Below are 21,649 nucleotides of genomic sequence, written 5' to 3'. Positions count from 1 at the left end.
CGATCAGAAACAGACTATAGCACTTCTGTGCTGCACTAGATTAATATAACTCTTTATATACAGCATTTTTTACCTGATTTTTAACTGATGGTAACGGTTTATATTTACCTCTCTACTTAAATGTGTAACTGCTTTTTCCTTGGGCAATCAAAGCTCCAGCATTACTTATAATATATGGAACAGCTTTACTGTCAAACTCTGAAGTTGTTCTGTACACTACATGTGTTGTTAGTTTGGACTTTATCGCTTGAGAAGTAGGTGAAGTTGTGCCAGAAATCTCGACAGTGTTCAGACTGCATCCGTTTGATGGAGCCACTGAAATACTTCAAGGTTAATTTAACTAACTATTCTTTTCTTTTCTGGAGCCAGTTCACCTCAATGTTTCCTTCATTCTTTACTTTCTCTTTTTTGGTTGAATTTTCTAATCTGCTACATCTCTCTCATGCCTTCTCTATTTTTTCTATGATACAACAAATACGCACCAGACAGCCAAAGTCAAACGTCTGTCAGGGCGGCTGTTAGCAACACAGCTTCCTTTAGTTGTCCTTTGAGCTATGTGTACAGTATGTGGCCGACAAACACAGAAAGATAAAGACAGGAGAGGAGAGGATGAGCCAGCCACTCGCCCTTTGAGCGCTCCAGACAGGCCTTCCTCTCCCTCTTGCTTGTCTGGAGTAATCTTGAACACCTACAGGAGTCTGCAGCAGCCCACAGACAAACAGGGAGGAAACAGACAGCCGAGTGTCTGTAAGACACAAAGAAGTGAGCTGTGAGGGATGAAAGACAGGGCAAAGGCAGAGGAGGCAGAGCTGAGAGACAGGCAGAGATGACAGAGAGCCTGGGACTTAAGATAACTGACGCAATCACTCGCTGGGACACTAATGAGCTGCTCAAATAGGTAGAAGGTCAAAGTTTCAAGTCTATTATGCAGAAATGCAAATAGAGTCAGTATTCATCACGGTGCGTGTACGCTGTGCTGGTTTCCTTTTGGGAATTTCTGGTGTTTTTACACAAATATACAAACAAACACTAAAGTTCCCTGACACTGTGGTCACAACGATGTGAGTAATAATGGCAAAAATGCAATCCAAGGCTTGATTTATGGATGTTGATGCAATTACACTGTTCCTCACTATAGCCCCTCCTGCCCACACACACACAGTTTACTTGGATGGGCCACCCAGATTTAGAACCTCATTTTGGCATTTTTATGTCCTCCAAGAGAGCGACACCAACCCCTTTGCTGTCACTTTAAAGGCTCCGTCTCAGTTCAGAAGGTAGCCCCGGCTCTTCACATGACACGTTTCCTTACCAGCAAGTTCACCGTTCAGGTCAATTTAATTCCAATGTCTCTCCAGTGATTCCCTCCTCTGTGGTTGGACATACACTGTCAGCTAAATGAACCTGGAGCAGGTGGAGAACTGGCACACGTGTCACTGCGCTGTAATAAAACAAGAGCTGGAGTTTGAGTTTACAGCCGTGGATTGAGACTCTCACTTGGAGGGGCAGCTGATTGTTTTAGTCTGATGTGTTATTTATTCATCACAAACTAGTTGGTTATTAAGGTTTCTGCAAAGGATAACCTCATAAATGGTAACATTTATTTTTCCTTTGAGTAAGTGGATGCATGCCTCCATTTATGTGGAGACACAATAGAAGCTACATCTTGTTCATCCCACCTTAGTTCCCCCCTCTGGACAGACACTGCGGGACACATGCAGCCACACATAAATGTGACGTAATGACACGTGGAAAAGGAAGTAGTAAACACTGAATAGGGAATGGATTTTGAGGAATTCTACTTCTATAACATGAGAGCTTTTTAATTGAATGTTATTAGCATTTAATTTTTAGAAGCATCTTATAAGGGCTCAATGGTGAATTTTTGCCTGAGGCCCAAAAGACTATAGAATCGTCACTGCTGCACATCCTTACTGATGCCAAGTCCAGACTGATTTAATTTCATATAAAGTGCCATTTAAAAACATATGCAGATGTGCCAGTTTAGCTCGCCTGGTGAAGCAGGCAGCCATATACTCCAAGGAACCTTCAGATGTGTCTTTCACACTTTTCTCTCTAATCTCCACCGCTCACAGCATTAAAAAAAAGAAGTCTGACATCTTAATTTACTGGATAACTACTGAGCAGACTAGTGTGTGCCTACTCTATCAGCATAACGAAGAGGTTTGATTCACAATGAGATGAAGCACAGTCTTGCACATCGCTGTAAAGCTGCTGCTGAGCCCAGCTGCTGTGGCCTTCATTCAGTTCTCCAGTTGCTTCGTCTTCATCAGCTCTCTGCAGCTTGCTGAGCTCAGCTGCCAGTCCAACTCAGAGAGTCATTAAACTGGAAAGCAGCAACTTATGACTGCTGTCGGCATGTCTTCCTGTCACAGGCCAAAAATGAGCCACTGAGGGCAAAAAGCATGCATATTTCCCAATGAGAATGGATGACAAGGAGACGCAGGAGCCTGGGGAGACTGAAGAATCTTTCCACATTTCTCCATATTGGCAAACTGCACGATACATTCTTACACATCAAACAACGCTATAGCAGAGAGTGAAGAGGGAATTAAATACACTGAAATCAAATCAAATCTTCAGTGAACCCAGAGCAACAAAGTGTGCAGATCTCCTTTGATGTCTGGCAGGTGGCTTCCTGAAGGAAAATCAGTTTGTCTGGAATCAGCAGAAGAAAACGTCGCCGCCTAAATAGAGCAAAACTACAACTCAGCTCCCGACGTGTGGTCGCTGGGAAATACCGTTTGAAAAACACTGCAGATGTCACCAAAATAAAAGGATATTGTGGATTAGGAGTTTAAAGGGCAATCCAAATCCCTACTTCGGGTAATGACGTCCCCGCCCCACAAATATATATATGTGTTGCTTTGCTGCCTCGAAAGCTAATACCACTGGCTTCCCTTTAAACCTTTGCCCGAGTCAGCGGACTGCAAGTCTCCAGAGCAGAAAATGAACCTGTTCGCCTGCATTTCAGCATTTAGCCTTGCAGAGAGTTCATGCAGGTTACACTGGACGCTCCTGGCCAGAAGGAGGTAGAGACTGGTGGATGGTGCAAAGGTCAAAGTAACTAGTCATGGTCACAAATCACACATGGTAGAGCTGCGACCTCGCTGCCAACATTTTTTGGGGGGAGATGGAAAAATCGTTTCTGACATTTCCTCGAACAGCTGCACGCGGTGAGATCATTCGGGGAGGAACTGGATGACTTTTAGAAAACAAAAGCCTTTAATAATATAGCTGGACATGACCTTAACTGTATGTTCAACATCTACTCTAACTATTGCTGACAGAATTAAGGAGGATGATGGATGAAGCTGGAAATTGATACAAGTCGGGTATGGAAGAGAAGGGAGGAGATGAGATGATAGAAAGCAAAAGTGGTGGAAGGAAGGCGAAGCACAGGACGGGGCTGAACATCTGTTACGTCTTGTTTTGACATGGTTGAATCTGAAGTGCTGACAGCGTGTTGAGATAAGGACGTAAGCTGACATGGTGGAGAAATGAGCTTGTAGTTTAAAAGTAGAGAGACTGAAAGAGTAGAAGATGTTTTAATGAGAGCGTGGAAGTCATCTGACTTGCCGGATAGGTTCAGCCCAGGGTCACGGATACGCATGTGGAGTAAAACTGCAGATGTTTTAAAACAGGGCTCCTAAATAGATAATTAAAGAGAAGGAGACTGACAGAAAGTAGTGAAAAAAAGGAGAAGGATTTCCTGTAAGCTCCTAAACTGATTAATCTGCCTACCAATCCAAAATTCAAAATTAGTTTTTGAATCAATTTAAAAATCAGCTATTAAAATAACTGTTGATAAAATACCTACAGATTAACTAACTGATCGGATAGGAATCCATCGGCTTATCTGAAGAATCAGCCTCTGAGGTAACAGCCAGGATTTTCCGGCTTCCTGTGAAGCCACCGGACATCTAAACCAGTTTTCTACTTGCATTTAATCCCTATGATTTCCACGCCCCGTTTCCATACAGTGCTGAAAGATATATTTGAGCTATAGTCTCAAAGCTCAGACTATAGCTGCAATTCCTCTTCAGGTCTTCTTGTGACTGTTCAGTATTTGCACTTTCACAAAGCAAAAATGAATCCTTATCTTATTGATTGTGCAGGCTTCTGTTTATAGAGATGAACTAACTGACTACTTGTTTCAGCTCTAAAGGAAAGAGAAAGCTAATGGTGCCGGGTTGTTGTGTACAAGCAAATATAATTCTAAAGATATTTAGCTGTAAATATTAATGGAATTGCATTTGTTAAATAAATAAATAACTTGACTTCATGCGCTTGAATAACACTCTAGGTTTGTTGTTTGCGTCCCTTAAAAAAAAAAAAGACTTCGGGTACTCTCAAACATTGTTTGCCGAGTTATTATCCACCATGACTTCCCATAAAACCATAGCGCCATCTCTTCAATGATGTTGACAAGTGTGCAGTGCGGCTGCAAATATCCATTAGCTGTTGCATTAGAATCATATTAAACCCATTTATTTGTTTTTGAGTTGAAATATGGTCAACATTAACGTTTGCCTCAGGCTTTATTGACTTCAGGCAGATTATTAGAAATCTTCTTAAGTCAAATGTTGTGTGCTAAATTATACCCCGTGCAATCCATTTGATAAATGCAAAATATAAGTCGACATATTTGTTTGTCTGTCTGATGGCAAAATAAAAACAACATTTCAGACAAAACTGCTGGAAGCTTCATCTCTTTTTCAAATTGTTACCCATCATAACACATGCTGTGCATCCTTGTTTGAGAGCAATTATGGTGCACCACAGTTTATATGATGTTATTTGACCTGATAGAGGGTAGAATAACACTTATTAGATGCTAAGTGGACACTTTAGATTGCTACTTTACTGTAATATGACATGTGTTGGCTGGTTGCTAAAACAGACTGTGTACTGTAGAAAAGTAGCCATCTTGAATTTTGGAAACAGATGTGACAAATTAGAGACGGATCTCACTGAAAAGAGAACGCTGCACACCAAGATCTTCTTACAATGCAGATGCACCCTTGACTCACACTGTTACATTTTTTACACATCAAGTAATTTCTGTGTAGCACACAACAATAGCACACTTGGAGCCAGCACATTTATGAATTATCCACTACGTTTGGAGACAAAAAACTCCTCTCAGGGCTCAGCAAAAATATGTTCCTTTTGGATAAAGTAGATACTGTTAAAGTTTAACTTTGAGGACATAATTTGCAGTTGAAAAAAAAAAAAGGGTGCAATAGATGTTACCGTAACAGCCAGAGTAACAAAAGAAAACAAAATGTTCAAAATCGCAATATTAGCCAAACCTGAGAGAAATATTGTGGTGTTTCCCAGCTCTACTATTCACATATCAGCACAGTCAAACATCAGGCCAAAGACCAGCTAATGTTCAATGTTCCTTTGCGTTCTTACACACACCTCTGTCGGGTGATGTCTGGAAAAGTTCATGACTGTGCTACATGTGTTATAATCAGTTAGCTTGTCTAAATGGGACGCTACTTAACAAAATAAACATCACATTGTGTTTAGGAAGAGTTGAAATGAATGACTGAGACCACGACATCATGAGTAAAATGTTTGCCAAGTTCATAATTCAAGTAATAAGTAGAGTTCTTGTCTCATAGATTTACATACATCTAATGTCTTTTTGCAGCCAAAGGATCGTCCCCCTGCTGGACACTAGAGAGATTGCAGTTTTAAAACACATCTGCACTAGCTTCATATTTTCACACCTGCAGATACAGCTTCCATCTTGTATACAGCCAAATATAAACCAATTTTTATATAAGTTTATGAACCTGCAGCTACATTTGCTCGTTCACATCTGCACTCCCATGCGCCTGTGTGCACCCAGCCTCCTCCCAACACTGCAACTAAATTCCAAATGTGTGGGAACTGGAATAAGAACTGTTTTACATCAGCAGTGTAGCAAATAAATTACTGTGCTGCTGCAAGGAAGGCACTACAGGAGTCGGATAGTCTTCAGGATCACAGAAAAGTCTGAGAAACCTGCCAGGAACGGCAGGCACACATCCAAGATATTAAATGGAGATGAGAAGCTCAACTAGTCTTGCAGGTCTAAACAGTAACACCCACTCCTCTCCCACAGTCGGTTCTCAACAATACACCAGCAATAAACATCAGACCTCAGTAGTCCCCCTGCACTGTTAACGCACATAAACACACTTAACGTACAATCTTTCAACACAAAAGGTGCACTCTTACCCGTCCCAAAACTGAGTGCTGTGCTAATAAAACTCAAGTGGAAGAATGGGAACTACAGGGTTTAATTATACTTTGAACTGTGACTGCACATCAAGTCTTTTCTGCCTCCTTACAGACACACAGACTCTCCAAGCCAGGATCACTCGTCACTGAAGATCATTTAAGGATTGCAGGCACAGTGTTACTCTCAGCAGGCTCACTCTTGATCTACAGTATCATAGCAAGCTTAGCCCACACACACACACACACACTCCCAAAGCATCACCTCAGATGAGGACCACACCTTATTATTGTCCTCAACAAAATATAAAAGAATATATCGAAAGTTCAACCTACACAAGTTTTCAAAAAATAATAATCTAGGGCTCACGAATCATTTTCAAACCCTGCTGTTTGAAGCCAGAGATTCAAACAGTTCTTGTTCTCAGTTCCTGAAATCCTGACATTTTAAAGGTCAGGATTTTATATCTGCTACCGCAAAGCTGCTATTTTGAATTCCTGCAACATCTGAGGAAGATAGAGGAAGATAATCATCTTTTTCACTCTGTGTGTATCAACAGCTGCTTATTTGGACAGAAACTCATCAAATCTGCATCTGCAGAGGTGCTAAAGAGTGTCAGTATATATGCAGGTGGAAAAAAATAACTGATAAACACCACATGCATGAAAATCTTATACTTAAAAGAAATCACTTTTGTACTGGTGGTTAGCGCTGTGGGCTCCTAGTAATAATCCAGTCCGGGGCCTTTCTGTGTGGAGACATGCATGTTAGGATCGGATAAATTTGAGTAAAGATTGTTCCAAATCCAGTTGAAATTGACTTCTTAATCAAGTCTACAATGTGCTGAAATTTGTGCAAGACTCGTCAAACGTTCTGTGAAAGGCGCCAGGGTTTTTTGCCCAACTTTAAACTGTTGCAGAACTGAACAAATAGAAAAACTTTCACCTTTAGACACAGATCTGTGTCGTACTTTTTAACAAGGCATCTCACACTGAGTGTCGTGTTCCTCCCATTTAGTGTTTACTTTAAGCACAAATGTGACGCAGAGAGTTACTGCAGAACAAAAAATGTGTTTAGGCAACTTTCCGTAGAAAGTTAAAGGTTGAAATAAAAAAAGCAAAAAAGCTTAATAATAATCGCCCTGTGTGTGTGTGTGTGTGTGTGTGTGTGTGTGTGTGTGTGTGTGTGTGTGTGTGTGAATTCCTGAATTCCAGTGGGCCAGCAGAGCTCACAGGAACTGAGCCCACACAGACACAAACATCTGCCAGAAACCGATGCACACAGTGCCGAGTCAGTTAGCGAATCACTCTGAGGCTTGTGGACTGTATGTGTGTGTGTTTGGGGGGGGGGGGGGTGCAAGACGCCACTTCTACACTGCACTGAGCTAGAAACAGGACTTTCTCATGTTAAGCAGAAGATCTGGTCAACACTCTATGGGTTAAAGCTCAAGTGCAATGTAATAGGAGAATGATCCCAAGCACAAATAGGTCCTTTATTTATCCAGGGCGATCTGGCCACTTCTGAACACCTCAAAAAGGATTCAATTAAACTTCAGTGCAGACCGAGTTGAAATCTGGACCTGAACCCCAGTGAAATGCTGGTGAAAGACTGCAAACCCTTCAAACTGGCAAAAGGGAGTGGTGCCAAAATACTATGACAGCAAAGTCCGAGACAGATCTAAAGTTATTGGAAATACTGCAGATATTGTACATAAAGGTGCCACAGTCAGCAGTGGCATGTTTTCAAAATGCAGAATTAGCTTTTCTATTTGACAAATGTGCATTTTGTGAAGTCACAAAATGCACATTTGTCAAATAGATATATATTTTTACACAGCACACACTACACAGCACCAGATCCTTCAATACTGTGTGATGTATGTTTAAGAGCACCATTCTCTCTCCACTCTTAGATTTCCCAGTGGGGGATGACATCATCTCAGGCCATCCGCCCTTCTCCTGGCACACAACACACACAGTTATGTATCCATGCCTTCAGTGGACCTTCCATTAACTTACATTCATTGTCTACAATGTAAGCAATACCTACTAGCACAGAAACATCACCCTCTTTGAAACGTCGTGAAAAGCCCATCACAGCACTCTTGCTGCTGCTCTTTTCCCAAACCACACCCTCACTTTGTAACACGTCTTCACTTTCAGTTATTTTCATTTTTTGTGTTCTGTCCCCATAAGGAACACATGTCCCCATAGTGTGAGCACAAATGCAGGTCCCCACAACATTAGTAAAACATGACACACACACACACACACACACACACACACACACACACACACACACACACACACACACACACACACACACTTTAATGGAGCCGCAATGGGGAGCTCTATTGATTGAAGACCCCGCTTCTTACTGCAATCAAACATTAACTGTGATTCTCTGTTGCCATGGTAACATGGTAATTGAAATCAATTAGCATCTGAGCGTCACGATTTTCCCAATGTGATGTTTTTGTGCATGTCTGGTGTGTATGTTGGCACACAGAGCAGTGAGAGCAGCAATAGTAGTACTGTTTTGTTTTTTTTATTTCAAAAGGCAGCAGAGTGAGCTGTAAACCAGCAAAATTATAAATGTGAGTCTATGTGAGGAAATCTTTTATTTTAATGTGTTCTGCAACCCGCTAGATAAGCTCGCCAAAGAGCCAGTATCATCTTTCGCTCTTTCTTCCTAGCTAACCAACCCCCAGGAGACGCCTATGACTCCATAAGTGATGAGCAAGCGAGTCGCTATTGATCAGCGAGCAGAGACAAAATGTCGACCTCCACCATCGGGGAGTGTGCTGGAGGCCGACTGCCTCAGGTTTACCCTAAAGATGACTGACAGGAACTGGCCTGAGACAGACAGATGTCGGAGTGGTTTGGGTCTGTGTGCGTTATGTCATTTAATGTGGGACCTCAAACATCAACACGGGTGGATAAATGTGTTCACAGGACGTTACTGGTTAGCACCTTAAAAAAAACAAAACCTGTCAAAACCAATGACGATACAGTCATCGGTCAAAACGGAGGGCACAACTGTTACACAACTCATGTGATTTCATAGCTGCTACATTCACACCCTTCTTTCCTTCATTCCCTCTAATCTCACCTTTTCCTACCTTTTCCCTCTGCCTACTCCTTTCTCCTCCTTTTTGCCTCCATCCTTTTTACAAATTTTTTTTGTTTTCACTCCTTCCTTCCTTCCTTCCTCCCCTCTCTCTCCTTCCCATCTCTCTCTCTTTTCATCCTACCTTAACTTAACTCTTCACCTGCCCTCCACATCTTCTCTTTTTTTCCCTTCCCATCTTCTCCCTCCCTTCCCTCTTTTCGCATCATTCCATCCTTCCCTCTTATTCCTCCCCTCTTTCCCTCTTACTCCTCCCCTCCTTTCACCCCTTCTCTTCCTTTCCTTCCTCTTTCACTTCCCTTTGCCTACTCCCTTCTTCCTTGCTTTATGTTTTGACTCCATGCTTTTTCCATGTTTTCATCCTTCTTTTCTTCCTTTCCTGCTTCCACCTCCTTTCATCCTTCCTGCCATTTTTCCTTGGCCTCCTCATCTCTTTTTGCCTATTTCCATCTTCTTCCCTGTCTTTCTTGTTCCTTTACATCTTCCCTCATTTTCCTTCCTCCAGTAATCCAGTCTCATTATTCCAAACTGAGTGTAGACCTATTCAAAAAAGTCATGTATATTGAATTTTACAGTATACAAAAGACAAAAACAAAATAAATCAGGGAATACCCAAAATAAATGAATAAATAAAAATAAATGTCTGTACAAAAACATTTTAGCTCATTTAAGTCCAAATTTCAAGTGATTAAGTGAGTAAATTAGCAAATGTAAGACATCTGTAAAAATGTAGAAAAATAAAAAGTCAAATAAACAGGGTGGGAAAAAAGTTATAACACAGATTTGAACCAATTAGTCCAAGGTCCAAGCTTTAATATCAGCTTGCTGTGCTGAATAAAAGCACTTTTGAGGAGAAGACGGGGGTACGATTGGTGTGTATTTCTCTCCCACAGCCTGAGTGAGGCCAGAGAAAACACCCCCTTCCAAGTCTATTTGCATTAAAGCTGCTTGTGCCCTGGACTTGTTCATCAGAACGCGAGACAATCTGCCCACAGTTTTGGCTCTCAGGGTGCGGTCAGCCAAGCACCACTCAGAGGAGCTAATGCTGAGTAACTGCTGGACGCCGCAGAGCTGTGAAAGACTGTGGAAAATGAAAGAGAAGAACTTAATAAGGTGAGCCGGACCAGCAGACGGGCTCGCTCAACACAACCGAGGAAACGGGCGTCTGAGATGTCAACAGACTGACCACAGAGGTACCATCAGCTGCAGCCCACGGCGCAATTACCAATCATCAATATTCCCACTTTTCAAACAATGCTACAAGAACGCCGTCTCCCCTTACAGGGTCACCGTGTCACTAATGGCTCCATCATACCTCATTGATCCTCCAGTTTCCACCTCTGTTTGCTGTTCTGTACTGGGATTTGTGTCCGCAGGACGACAATCAATACCATCCTCCATCCTCTCCCTCTGTTTTGTGCATTAGTTGTCCGCATTTTTTCTTTTTAAAAAAGTCAATGCTCAGATGAACTCAGGTTGTTTTGTTTTATCTGTGCTGCAGAGCCCTAAATGTCAAACGAACGAAACGGGTTAGGCTAGGACATCAGTATGAGAAGTTTCCATTAAATTAAATGCAAGCATTAAGACCAGAGATATTCAGAGTGTACGGCAGGCCTAACATCATCCTGCATTACTCACTTCGAGCTGGCCTGTTTAGGAGTGTCCATAAAAGGTCTGGGATGTAAAATGTCAGTCAATTAAATGGCCTCAAAGGATGCTGGCCTCTTTTAACTCTTAATTTAAAACCGCCTTTTTTTCCGTCCTCCTTCTGCTACTTTCCAGTCATACCAAAAAAAAAAAAAAAAGAAAGGGGGGGGGACTTGGGCTGAGTAATGCTCGTGGACAGACCGTTCCTCATGCATAATTTCTGCACAGTAATAAATGGTGAGGCCGTGGCGTTTTGGGGACAAAGCAAAGCAAGCCTGGCCCTAATAATGGCTCTTATAGCGCTGGACCAGAAAGAACCAAAGATGCCACAGGCAGCAGGATGTGTGCGTTTGTTTGCCAGAGAACAAGGAACTACACTTTTGGATACAAAAGCTCTCATAAGCTTTTGTGTTCCGATCTGCTGAACAGATGAATGAAGCTCATAGATGAATGAACTCACAGCGCAGCCCGACAGGTAAAGTGATTGTTCAGCCTAAACAATCACCTGCTTCCTGTGCAGCTCTGTCACTTTGCCTTCAGGGCAACAGCCCGCCACACCTTCAAGGCAGACAGACAAAAATAGGTCAGCAGCTAATGCGTGTATTTTTTGTGCATTCTCAAGTGTGAGTGCATGCATGCGTATATGCAGTCGCCATGGATGTGGTAGCTGTGAGATGAAGGGGTCCGCAGCACTCCAATAAAAGTGGGCTGAAACACGACACCGATCACCACACAGCCAGAGAGGGAAAAAAAGGCAAAGCTCAGCAAAACAAGGGTGCCACAAACATTACCAGTAGCATGTCTTTCAAACCATTTGACAATCAGCAGAGGGGATGTTGAATTGCATGTTTGCGCCCACATTTTGGACGTTGCCTCTGACAGCGGCTCTCAAGCTTCTGCGATCTGAAATGACATGTCGCCTGTTAGAACACATGTTAGTTTTCCCTAACTGTCTCTCTGAGGCCTGCGTTCTCTTTGATCGGGGGTTTAACCTTAAAAAAGGATAAGGCTGGCATTCTTCAGCTTTTAATTATCCAAGAAGGAAATAAACCAGCGCTGAAATGTTGCTGCGAGCGGTGACGAAAAGGGCCGGAGCAGTTCAGGCAGGGTGCAGTCACCATGTTAATGTTAATGTAGTCGTCTTAAAAGCAAGCCTGGAAGCACAATTAGGGAAAAATCTTTCTTTTTCTTATTAATTATTACAACACCACCAGTGGGACAAATGTCACAATGTTTTAAGTCGTCTTTGAAATAATCCCGAGTCCATGCACCAAGTCTCCTTTTGATAGATCAAAGCGTTCGGTTACGGCCTCGCTTCCTGATTGGCGGTTTCGCTGCCAGATTACATTTACTGTGAGAGACAAATACCTTTAAGAACCCATGCATTCATCCATCCATTATCAGCCACCCTTTACAGTCGTGCTGCGGTGGCAGCAGGCTATTCCATACGTCCTTCTCCATGGCAACAGTTTCCAGCTCCTCCTGGGGGATTCCGAGGCATTCCCAGACAAGATTAGATAAATATTCTCTCCACTGAGTTCTGGGCCTCCCCTGGGGTCTCCTCCCAGTTTGTAGTATGTGGATAATCTCCACAGGGTGGTGCCCAGGAGACATCCTAACCATGTTCCCAATGGCTGGACCACCTCAATGAGCTCCTTGAAGTACAGAGGAGAATTGGCTCTATGTCTATGATACCAAAAACTCATGGTCACAGCAAGAAGGTCCTGGGTTTGAATCCAGCACTAGGCCAGGGCCTTTCTTTGTGGAGTTTTTACATTCTGTCCATGTCTTTGTGGGTTCTCTCCAGGTATTCCAGTCCAAAGACATGCAGTCAATAGGGTTGGGTTAAATTCTCCATGGCTGTGAGCTTGAGTGGTTTTGTCTTTTTATCTTTTTATGTTAGCCCAAAACTGCATAAGCAGAAGAAAATAGATGGAAAAACTAAAAAGAAAGATTAAATGATTGATGATTGAAAATGATTAAAAACGTAGAAACACTTAGATACATTAAATACAAGTTTCACAGCTTGGCACTTACAAAACTGGAATACTCCAGAACAGAGCATTTCTATTTTTTACTATTCAAACTAAAAGTGATGATAGTTAAAAATGTTGATATGAACAATTACAATTTCATAGAGTTGCATAAAGCTGCAGTGAGTCAACCTATCTGCCCATCTGGAAGCATTGCAACAAAACAGCCCCACCAAGCAATTTCCCTACAAGTACTCAGACACCACTCAGAACTGGACTGATTAAGGATTAGAGCAGGGCAATATGACCAAAAATATTTATGACGATATACATTTGAAAATTTGCGATAACGATGTAACTGACGATATAATTGACACTAGACAAAATACTTTACAACTACACAACTTTATTAGTGCAAAAAAAAAAACAACCCATCAATGTTTTTTCACTTAAACAAGCAGCTGTTTTTTTAAGTGCATTAAAGTTATATAAAAATGTAACAGTGCAAATGTAAATTCCTTGCTGACAGTTTAACCAAAAGGCATTTCCAGTGGAAATTGGCCGACATATCCTCAGCATAACCATGTATAATATCCACAAAACTTAAAAAGAGGTTATACGCACACAATACGGTAATATTATGTTGAAGCACAGTACGTATCACTCTGCGAGGCTCCTGCCTACGATAGCAGTAATGCTCCGACAATCCATCAAGCGGTGCGGCTTCGTAGCTTAGCAAAGTCGTACTGAAACATTTGACAGATTTTCGAGCGCCGTGTACCACACAAAATCGTTTCGAAGTCAGTAAACACAACCAGAATTCATACATAAGGCACACGGGATTATAAGGGACACTGTCAATTTTCAGAAAAATCAAAGGATTGATTTTAAGTGTGCCGTATTTTCCAAACAACACGGTAATAACGACGGTCCACTAGCATGCTCTACCATAAATAGTGCTTTGTTGTGTATCTGACGGACGAAAGCTAAACCAGTTCCACACCACTGAAGTTGCAGCATTTTTACAAACCAATTCTGGTTCATCCGTTTCATTCAACGATCCACTTTCACCCTTCTCATTCTCCGTCATCGCCATGCTTTTTCCGCCATGTGCGTATGAAAACAAAGGCACTGCTCATGCGTGTTTTACCCACATTCTATCGCAATATTTGATTTTTTTATCATTGCCCAACATTATACCAGTATTACCGTGAACGGTATGATATGGCCCAGCCCTATAAACGATTATCAACTCCTCTTTTGTTTCTTTAAAAAAAAAAGAAGAAGAAGGACACGGAGTACACATACTGAAGCACGTAGAGGCACAAAGATGACCTTGATAGGACGCAACAGATGAAGAAGACAGGAGGCTTCAGGGGACTTGGCGTCTGCCACTATGAGTCAGGAGACTGACTATGGCAATCGGGTTTCGAAGAGTGTCATTCCTCTGACGGGAAGAGGAACGGTCATGTTCTCTACAGTCAGCAAGGACGGGACAGCGGAAGAGCGATGGCTGATGCATCAGCTGTACAAGGTCAATCCACCTCGGACTTCAGATAAAATGTAAAGAACATTTTATGAAAGAAGTTGGATATATTTTAAAGATCCACAGGTTAAGAACAGTGGATAAAAGTGGACAAAGTGCAACACATTCTCAGGGAGATGGGAGATTTCTAAGCCCCATGTTTAGCATTATTGCTGTCTGGGCCTTAATCCAACCTGAGGCAGAGTTCATGTTTGTAAAGGGAAGGGAAGAGGAGGTCGTCCAAAAATCCCAGTTTACAGGACAAAAATAAGAAGAATGCGCCTCGACCAGATGTCTGAATTTGAACAAACTCTGTTTATGACCTTGTAAACGCTTCACCCGAATGATGAGGTGGCCCTCAAACACAGCAGCGACCTCTGACATCCTGCAGGAGCTCTGAAAACAAAGGTGACAATGTGTTTTGAATGGCCGCTTTTTAAGCAGAGCTACAAGAAAATACGGTGTTTCATTAAGGGGAAACCGAGCGCTGTGCGCAGCTAAGTGGTGCTGCAGTTTCCGAGAACTGTCTGTTTGACGTTTTGATTTGTTTTCTGAGGAAAAGCCTGCATTGTTTGCTCCAGTCCCACCTCTATTGTGTGTCCCAGACCTTGCGTTTCAGCAAATTCAACCAGGGCTCAACACAATAACAGTGTGAGGTCTTTGCTGCTGTACGCGTTCGGTCGCTCACATCAGCTGGGCCTCTGTTTTTCGCTCGTTCTCGGTAGTAGAGGTTTCTCTTCGGCTCTCAGTTTTCATTCAACCACGTCAGCGCGCCCCTCCCTCTCACCCTGAAATCCAAAAGGAAATGACTATCCAATTAGAGAAAGCGGAAGATGGTTCAAGGTCCCCTTTTCGTTCGGGTGAAACATGACACGATAAGAGGCTGAGGGGAAAACACTGCATTGTGGTCACTTTCACTTCCGCTTCAGGGATTTTTCAGCCACAGAGTTTTCTGCCTCCTCCCTCCACATGAATCATTTTCCTGTGACAATCTGTTCAAATGTACAGAAGATTAGCACATCCTCCTCTTAAACTTCACTGTTTCTCGCCTGCATGAGCACTGGATAGTAAATCCCTGGAAGCTCAAGTCTCGAGCTACAGGATGGCCTAATTTATCAAGCCTCCTTGAAAACCAGCACCGCTATCTCTGATGCCGCGGTGCTTGGAGCAGGTCACACAGACATGAGAGTGGACAAAAGCAAGTAGAAGAGACAGATTTCTGTGGGGTAATGACAGATAATAATGGGGCTCTAACATAGGCTCCACGGCTGGTTTAACCCTTCATTACAACACAGGGCTCTGAATCTAAAAGAACTCAGTTGACTCAAGCTACTCTGCAGAGATGATGGGGGAAAGACAAATAATGTGAACGTGAAAAACAAAACGAAAAAAAAAAAGGTTCCAAATCTCTAAAAGTCAGTAAAACGATTTTCATCTGTCACAACAGTGAGAGGAATCTTACAGCGGAGCCCTGATCTCAGCATGTGATACCACAAGTTTTGGCGATACCAAGTAAATACAGGGCCAGTATTGCCCATACCAATACCGATTCTTTTTAACCTTATGTATTGGAGAGCAGTGTGTCATGATTTATGAGATGACTCATTATTAATTTGCCAATTCTGAACTAATTTTCATGACAACTAAATCACTGTCATTTTTACTTTCCACAATAATTAACGAACACAACAAAACAAAAACACCCCTTTGAACCATTCAGCTGGGTTTTTCTGGATCTGGCAGGTAAATGTGACCTGTCTCTAAAGCACTTGGGGTCACTTCTATTAAAAAAAAGATACATGTGACAAACAACAAAATAGTACTGCTTAGTTTGTTCAGCTTTTTGGGTGTCTGGGCTCTCCCTTAGAGATAGTGAGGAGCTTCGTCATTTAAGATTCACATATACAGTGTTGGGGAGTAACGGAATACATGTACCGCCGTTACGTATTTAAAATACAAAATATGAGTAACTGTATTCCGTTACAGTTACCGTTTAAAAGGGTGGTATTCAGAATACAGTTACTTTGTTGAAATAAATGGATTACACTGCGGTACTTTCCTGTTTCATATTGTCGCGGGTCAGGACTGTTTGGGTTTTGTTTGACAGCTACGTTCTGTTGTTCCAGGCGGCAGCGTTACGGTTGCCATGGTTACAGGGCGACGCTCTCTCTCTCTCTCTGCGACTGTGTGTTTCCTGGGTGAGAGAGCGCCTTTTCGTTGTTGTGCTAAGCTAACAGGCAGAATGCTACAAGCATAGCTCTAAAGAATGTAGCATCATGGCCAGTGTAGTCCGTGTTGCAGAGAGAATGGATTGCCATACACATTATGGGTCTGTGAGCGCGAGGAGGGAGAGAGAAAAAGGGGAGTGGAAAGGTAGGAGTTGTCATCGAGGAAAAACGGGAGCTGGAAGCATGTAAATATAATAATAACCACTTCAGCCAAGAAGAGTGCCTGACGAGCCCAGTTGTAAGTAAGCTATTAAGACTCGACTGTACACCGTGTTCATGTTTTCCTCCGAAAACAATAAGTTCCGTTGGAGCAGTCTTTCAACGCCTCTCTCTGTCTGTCGCAAGAAAAGTTGACCCACACAACAAAGTAAAGCTAGTTTTCGGCTACGAGCCGACAGGGACCCCGCCGTATTAGTCAGAGGTCCCTTTGCTACAGTTCGGAATCGCGGACCTTCAGTAATAGTAATAAATCACACAGCAATAGTACATTCATGTTGTTGTAAAAAGCACGATAATATATTAAGTAATCCAAAGTATTCAGAATACGTTACTGTCATTGAGTAACGTAACGGAATACGTTACAGAATACATTTTGGGGCATGTATTCTGTATTCTGTAACGGAATACATTTTAAAAGTAACCTTCCCAACACTGCACATATATAATCTCTACTCACTGGAGAGATTATATCACTCAGCTGGCTTGGAAAGGAGCTGGAAAAGGTGGCCAGGGTGAGGGAGGTCTGTCGGAAATGCATGGACGGATATTCCATGCAGTGGTTGGCGTTTACAGTTACATTTGAGTCTTGATGTTTTAGTTTATTCAAAACTTCCACGACATCCTTTTGTGTCTTTTCAAATCTTCCTCTTAGGTTAGTATTCAGTTTTGTAGTACTTTCTTGCTTCTTGTTTTAATTCGTTTCAGCTGTGTCCCATGACCCTCCTGTGTCCACTTACCTTGATTACCTCACGTGTGAGATTTTAAACCCCGCCTTTTGTCCGTTTTTCCTCCCAGTGTGTTCCTGTCTACTTTGTTTGGAACCTGCTTTCCTTTTCCTGTGGACTTTTGTATTCTGTGGATTTTGTACCAGCCATAATAAAGGGCTTGCTTTTAGTTATCCTGCCTGTCTCAAAGCTTTTGGGTCCTATTGTTGCGACCCGTGACAGTGGCCATTGCTTAGTTCTGCCCCATCAGTACTGTACAGGCCTTCAACACAGTTTAAAACAATTCTGATGATGATTTGATTTGATTTTTTTTCACTCTTTTGGCACAATAGGGAGAATGAATTACAATTTTTACAAAGGTATGGCTGTACAGTTTATCCTTTATAGCGACAATTACTACATTAAGGATTGACAGGATGAGTGACATTTGACTTTTTAAGACATGCAACAACATGCTGAAGAGGGAGAGTTCTTGGGGTTTTAGAAAATAATGAAATATTTCTGATATTCTCACCTATCTTCCTTCTCCTTTTCACTCACACTGAAGCCAATAGTGTTAGAATTAACTGTATAACAGTAATGGTGTGACAGCACCAACTGAATGTGGAGCTCCTCTTTGTGGACCGAGCGATTGTATTATTAAGCGAAGACCTCTGGCACTGAACGCTCCGCTGCGTCCTATCATTGAAAAATGGATGACGTGTCAAAAGAGAGTCAGCGGTATGTTTTGACCCTGGAGGCTAACGTGGGACCACAAAAGGGTCTTTGGCGAAGATAACTCTAAATAGGGTCATAAATCAAGGTCTTAGCTCAACGAGATCAGCACATGCTGTAGTTATCAAATCCTAAAGATCCTCAAGCAGAGAAGTACAGTCTTAAACTGTCCTTCAAAGACAGATTGATACTGAAGAACAGGTGCACACAAAATTCTCAATAAGACTACAAATGCGATTAATATCTTTTAAATGCAATATCCAAAACTATAAACAGATCCTCTGATGTCAAAAGGGCTTTGAGGCTCATTTTTATGCTTCTTTGGTTTCAAGACAACCAGATTTTTCCAACAAAATCTAAAACCTATGGATTGTTATTATTATAGAAAACACAGATTTTGTTCAATAAGATAATCTTGATAAACACCACTTTCATGATTTTTCAACGATATCACCGGAGGTTAAACTCTAATGTTCGGATATAAACTAACAACAGCAAGGTCACATGACTGCAGGGTCAACACCACTAAGCCTATATGCTCGCCATGATGACAATGCATGTGCCTATCTTCTCGTTTGGGCACAAGTGAGATTTTATTGACATATTTCATGTCGTAAAACAAATGTTGGGTGAACTGTCTGCCTTCTTTTATACATCCAACCACAAACCCACTGAAAAAATGACTAAAGAGTTGAGAGAACCAGAAGTACAGTAATGATAACTTATTTCCAGCTTCTAGGACTCATTCTTATGTCACTGTCTTGCCACATCACAACAACCAAACCCAAAAATCATGTCCTCATTGACTGAGATACAGAAATGCTTCAATTACATCTCCTTCAGTTTTTCCTGAAACCAAATGCCCAGTGACTCTCCTTGGGCCACGAGGTTACCATAGCAGCAGCTGTGTCTCAGTCACCCTGTGTGCCCTCCCGAGACCAATCCTGTACAGATTAGATATGACCATCAAACGGAGGAACTTGATCCTCAGAGGATTAGAGCCCAGAAGCAGAAACTATGTGACAAACTTGCAGCTTTCTGTTCGCTCCTGCGACTCCGGACTGTCCTCCAAAACTCCTCAGAGGATGTTTTGAAAATGCTCACATTGCCTCTAGCCCACATATGTGTTTTATGTCAGCTACAAAGGGGAAAAAAAGAAAAGAGGCAGTTAAGGCCAAAGAGGAGAGAACAGAAAAAAAAACGAAAAACAGCATCAAATTACTCTACAGCGTCTGCCAAATCCTGCAGGATGATGTCAGAGATGTTCAAACACATTTTTTAATACTGTAATTATTAGCATTTAGACAGATCACATTCATTATGACATTTTAAAGAGCAGAGGTTTGCAGGGACGGCCGAGGGTCCGTCTGCAGTATCAGCCACCAGTCTGCTTCCTACGCAGAGCCCCTGAGGGCAGACATGAGTGCTGTTAAGAGTGTGTGCATGTGTGCATTTGTGGCGATATCAGTGACGTGGGATTATGTACACTCAATTTAGTCCCAAGAATGCAGCCATCAGGCCAAAATAATCTCCCACAAGGCCTCAGGGCACGTTTTAGAAAACAGGGTGGGACCACAGACAATTTAACACTTACAAAAATATCATTGGCATGACTGAAACACATCATTGAAAAATCTAAACATGTGGCCACATTCTGTGAATTTTCACGCTTTAATATAAATAATACAAAAGACGTGTGTGAATCCTCTCTGGGAACAAAGAAGCCTATTACATCCTCATCAATAAATCACGTATGGATGCGATGGTGAAACAGATAGTCTGTTTCCTCACTCAGGAGGGGGGATGAAGTGTGCAATTTAAAGGTATAATAACATTTTCTTTTTTAAGTTTACGTTTCACTGCATCGTGACTCTTATTTTTCCTCTCCCCCCAAATTGAGAGACAGCGTAAAGCAAGAAAAAAAAAAGAGGAATAACTAGTAACATCTGCCTTTAGCAGTCTGCAAGTGTGACCTGAGTATATTCATTTTCTGTACCAGCCAAGAGCAGCGAGACAAAAACAGACACAGACAAAGCTCTCTACACTTCCCTTAAAGTGTAACCACAAACTCTCACCACATTCAGCAGACACAGACACACTCGAGGTAAATAAAGCCACAGACTACGTCAAGATGTGCTGCAGAAAACAAATGCAAATCATCAACAGACACAGCCATGTTGAGATTTTAGTTTACCCTCAGTATCCTCCTGCACCTAAAGCAGCTGTGTTCCTATCAGGGTACAAATAACAACAATTTCTTACCATACCCTGAACTGATTATGCTGTATAAGTGCATCATAAAGATCTATTATGGCTGCCACTACAACATATCCTACAGGCGGGTATTGGGTAGGCTCCACTATGCTGGGGTTAGCCCATAGATGGAAGTTATTATAAGAAGGATGTGCAGCACCAGGACCTGATATAATCTAAGCCTAATAGCTGACAAAGCCAAACAGGACTCAAAACAAGGGGCTCCTAACAGCAGGTACTCATCCAGGCAGAAATAACACAGGGCAGAACAATCCTGATCATAAAGGATCTCTACATGGGTAAGATGCCATTGAACTACTGGCCAATTACCTGCCTCTCCACAACGTGGAAGCTCCTCTCAGGCATTTCAGCCAACCTGAATAGGCATAAGTCTATACATGAACACAGCTCAGAAACACATTACAAATATCCCCATAGGGTCAAAGGTGGTTATCAGAACAGTACTAGGACTCTAAGGCCAGGCAGGCCAACCTGAGCACTGCCTCAATCACCTAAACCAGCCCAGCACTAACAGTAGATATGGATATAGATTCAGAAGTGGAGTGACCATCAGCCAGACATCGACTCACTGATCCATCTCACCAGCATCCACCAGCGTTGGAGCAACTGGAAATATATAATAGCAGAGATACAGTGCAGCTACAAGTACCTGGGTATCCCACAGGCCAAAAGGAACCCAGATACCCAACTGGAATAATAAGCTGGTCACAGGAGTAGATGGATACCACTGATGACAACATATGAAAACTGACAATGCACAGAGGTCTCCACGTGAAGTCCAGCACTCTGAGGCTCTATGAGCAACTGAAAGAGGGAGAGCAAGAAATACAGGGACTTGGAGCATTCACAAATAACATCAGGATGAAGCAACTGGAGATAGACAGTGATGAGGAACAGGAGGAGGAACTCTCATGGATGACCAACCACCTGTGTGGGATATACAATCGACAGAGGAAGGA

General features: G+C 42.2%; 1 protein-coding gene across 15 annotated transcripts in view; it reads right to left on the bottom strand.

Moving 5' to 3' along the window:
- The window catches only part of LOC101468913 (unconventional myosin-IXAb), a 153,653-nt gene that overhangs the window by 114,257 nt on the left and 17,747 nt on the right, over positions 1 to 21,649 (bottom strand). The gene's annotated exons all lie outside the window — the stretch shown is intronic.

Source organism: Maylandia zebra, linkage group LG7 (genome assembly GCF_041146795.1).
Source record: "Maylandia zebra isolate NMK-2024a linkage group LG7, Mzebra_GT3a, whole genome shotgun sequence".
Classification (NCBI taxonomy): Eukaryota; Metazoa; Chordata; class Actinopteri; order Cichliformes; family Cichlidae; genus Maylandia; species Maylandia zebra.
Note: the sequence above shows the minus strand (reverse complement) of the source record. Positions and strands in the feature narration are given on the sequence as shown.